Source organism: Triticum dicoccoides, chromosome 2B, assembly GCF_002162155.2.
Source record: "Triticum dicoccoides isolate Atlit2015 ecotype Zavitan chromosome 2B, WEW_v2.0, whole genome shotgun sequence".
In the NCBI taxonomy this organism is placed as follows: domain Eukaryota; kingdom Viridiplantae; phylum Streptophyta; class Magnoliopsida; order Poales; family Poaceae; genus Triticum; species Triticum dicoccoides.
Window position 1 is genome coordinate 317355596 of NC_041383.1, and position 4415 is coordinate 317360010.

Below are 4415 nucleotides of genomic sequence, written 5' to 3' on the forward strand. Positions count from 1 at the left end.
ACAAAAGGCCCCATATTTGGATGTATCTATGCCGCACGTCTTGCTAGACATTTTCAGATACCCATTAGGCACCATGAGAAGGGGGAGACAAAATTGCCTCCTCACATTTTAGATTACAAGAGCATGGTAGCACACAAGTTTATTGTTGACAATGAAGAAAAGATGCTCTTGTATAAACTTAGATTCAATAAGAAACACTTTGAGATTATTATTTTGTCTGCGCCTCTTTTGTTTGATTTGCTTGCAGAAAATTTTCTTGTCACACCGGAAGCTTTTACTCTAGAACCTGAACCTGAGCCGGAACCTGAACTGGACCCTTATCGTGCATCATCTGTCCAGTGGGATCCAGAGATGACCAGCCAGTGGTATCCTCATTACACCTCCCATTACACCGGGGAGAGTAGTGGCGGTCCTTGGTACTAGACCAACTTAGGCCAAAAGCCTAAGCTTGGGGGAGTACGTATTTCTCACCGACTTTACATTCATGTTCACACACTAGTCGTCAGTGCTCATACTCTTTCATTGTATTATCCATGCTAGTTTAAATTTCTTTTTCTAGGTTTCTTCTTGTGTGTTTGATAAACCATGAGAAAGACCAAAAAATTTAGTTAGTTTAATTCCCATCCTTGTAGTAGAAATTAAAATGAAAACCCAAAAAGATTTCTAGTTCTTCTTCTTATTTGTTGGGAGCTTTCCCGTGTAAATAGTTTTATTTTCTTTTCTTTCCTTTGGGGGTCGAGAAGACCATATTGAAAATGTTTAGTGGCTCTCATATGCATGATTTTTTATTTAACTTAGAGCCCATATTACTTCTCTTCTCTCTTGAGTTGAATGCTTGCAGATTCCAGCTTAGTCCAATGCACGTGCACTCTTATTATTATACACATCGTTTGGTCGTGCAAGTGAAAGGAAATAATGACGACATATGATGGACTTATTGAGATGAGAAAAGCTGGTATGAACTCGACCTCTCTTGTTTTTGTAAATATGATGAGTTCATCATTTCTGATTTAGCTTATTATGAAGTAAACATATTTGCAATGACATTTAGAGATTATAGTTGCTTGTGCCATGCTTGATTAGCTATGAGTTATAATGGTTTACCTTGCGTGCCAACATGCTATTAGAATGATTATGATGTGGTATGATGGGATGGTATCCTCCTTTGAATGAATTGAGTGACTCAACTTAGCACATGTTCACGCATGTAGTTGAATCAAATCAACATAGCCTTCATGATATTTATGTTCATGGTGGATTATATCCTACTCATGCTTGTATTCGGTGTGAATTAATTTTAATGCATGTTTATGACTATTGTCGCTCTCTCAGTTGGTCGCTTCCCAGTCTTTTGCTAGCCTTCACCTGTACTAAGAGAGAATACTGCTTGTCCATCCAAACTCCTTAAACCCCAAAGTTGTTCCATACGAGTCCACTATACCTTCCTTTATGCGGTATTTACCTACCGTTCCAAGTAAATTTGTATGTGCCAAACTCCAAACCTTCAAGTGAAATTCTATTTTGTATGCTCGAGTAGCTCATGTTACAACTAGGGCTGCCTATATATTCCATGCTAGGTGGGTTATTCTCAAGAGGAGTGGACTCCGCTCCTCATTCACGAGAAAGGGCCGGTAACCGCGATACCCAGTCCCATGATCCAAAAAGATCAACACAAATCAAAATAATTAAACAAAACTCCCCCAGGGCTGTTGTTAGTTGGAGGCACTCGTTGTTTCGAGCAAGCCATGGATTGATGCTTGTTGGTGGTTGGAGGAGTATAAACCTTTACCATTCTGTTTGGGAACTCCCTATAATGCATGTAGTATGGAAGATACAACCATCTCATAGTTGTTGCGTTGATAGTGAAAGTATGCCGCTCAAAATGCTATTCAATCTCTATTTTAAAATCGAGCTCTGGCACCTCTACAAATCCCTGCTTCCCTCTGCGAAGGGCCTACCTATTTACTTTTATGTTGAGTCATTACCCTTCTTATAAAAAGCACCCGCTGGAGAGCACACTGTCATTTGCATTCATTACTTTTGGTTTATATTGGGTATGACTTGACTGGATCTCTTTTACCATGAATTACAATGTTTAGTCAGTCCTTGATCTTTAAAGGTGCTCTGCATTTATGTTTTGCAGTCTCAGAAAGGGCTAGCGAGATGCCATTTTGTTATATTATGTTATGATTATTTTGAGAAAGTGTTGTCATCCGAGTTTTATTATTATGGCTTGCTAGCTGATTATGCTATTGATATGAGTAATTGTGAGACCTAAGTGTTATTGTGAGTATGGTTAGTTCATAATATTTGCTGAACCTTGAATGATGGCTTTTCATGTTACAACAACAAGAGCAAATAGAGTTTGTAAAAGTTTTTCTTTATCACTTTCAGTTAATCAACTGAATTGCTTGAGGACAAGCAAAGGTTTAAGCTTGGGGGAGTTGATACGTCTCCAACGTATCTACTTTTCCAAACACTTTTGCCCTGGTTTTGGACTCTAACTTGCATGATTTGAATGAAACTAACCCGGACTGACACTATTTTCAGCAGAACTGCCATGATGTTGTTTTATGTATAGAAAAGAGAAGTTCTCAGAATGTCCTGAAAAATCCACGGAGGCACTTTTTGGAATTAATAAGAATTTCTGGGCGAAAGAAATATGCCAGGGGGCCCCGGGCCTATCCACGAGATAGAGGGGCACCCCCCTGTAGGGCGCGCCTCCCTATCTCATGGGCCCACTGGACCTCCACCGACCTCAACTCCAACTCCATATATTCACGTTCGGGGAGAAAAGAATCAGAGAGAAAGTTTCATCGCGTTTTACCACACGGAGCCGCCGCCAAGCCCTAATCTCTCTCGAGAGGGCTGATCTGGAGTCCGTTCGGGGCTCTGGCGAGGGGGATTCGTCGCTGTTGTCATCATCAACCATCCTCCATCACCAATTTCATGATGCTCACTGCCGTGCGTGAGTAATTCCATCGTAGGCTTGCTGGACGGTGATGGGTTGGATGAGATTTACCATGTAATCAAGTTAGTTTTGTTAGGGTTTGATCCCTAGTATCCACTATGTTCTGAGATTGATGTTGCTATGACTTTGCTATGCTTAATGCTTGTCACTAGGGCCCGAGTGCCAAGATTTGAGATCTGAACCTATTATGTTTTCATGAATATATGTGTGTTCTTGATCCTATCTTGCAAGTCTATAGTCACCTATTATGTGTTATGATCCGACAACCCCGAAGTGACAATAATCGGGATACTTCTCGGTGATGACCGTAGTTTGAGGATTTCATGTATTCACTATGTGCTAATGCTTTGTTCCGGTTCTCTATTAAAAGGAGGCCTTAATATCCCTTAGTTTCCGCTAGGACCCCGCTGCCATAGGAGGGTAGGACAAAAGATGTCATGCAAGTTCTTTTCTATAAGCACGTATGTCTATTTACGGAATACATGCCTACATTACATTGATGAATTGGAGCTAGTTCCGTGTCACCCTATGTTATAACTATTACATGAGGAATCACATCCGGCATAATTATCCATCACTGGTCCATTGCCTACGAGCTTTTCACATATTTTTCTTCGCTTATTTACTTTTCCGTTGCTACTGTTACAACTACTACAAAAACCCAAAAACTATTATCTTTACTTTTGCTACTGTTACCTTTATTATCATACCACTTTTGCTACTAAATACTTTGTTGCAGATACTAAGTTATCCAGGTCTGGTTGAATTGACAACTCAACTGCTAATACTCAAGAATATTCTTTGGCTCCCCTTGTGTTGAATCAATAAATTTGGGTTGAATACTTTACCCTCGAAAGCTGTTGCGATCCCCTACACTTGTGGGTTATCACTCCTAAGGCGCCCGGCAAGGCCTAAAGCGGGTACCTCACGAGGCAGAAACTACTTCAAACGTGCCAAGCTAAGTTGTTCCTACACGCCGACGTACAACAACGATGCCATCACATAGCATAGGAACAATAAATGCAGCATGTTAACTAGGAAATCATAGTTTGTTGCACACCCCAACTGGGCCCCATACTTGTCTCTCTCAATGCAGGAAGGAAGGAAAATAAAACAAAAGCAGCACGCGCCTTACCGCAGTTCGCGAGGAGGGATCTACGGCGACCTCCTGAGCTCAGCCAGACCCCACCTTGCACTTCACCGGAGCGTGGCGACAGGATGACCCGCTGCCGCCCTCGAGGTGGGCACGGCGGCGTGGTGGTTGATCGAAGCCGCCGCTGGAGGAGCTGTCGCTGGAGGAAGAGCCGTCGTAGCTTGACGAGCTGCGGTCGCTGCCGGGAGCAAGTTCGCCTTCACCCTCATCATGACCGTCACCAAGACCGAGCACCTCGTTGCCGTCGTTGTCTTCAGGGCAGCACCCAATGCGGTGGCCATCCTCTCCGAA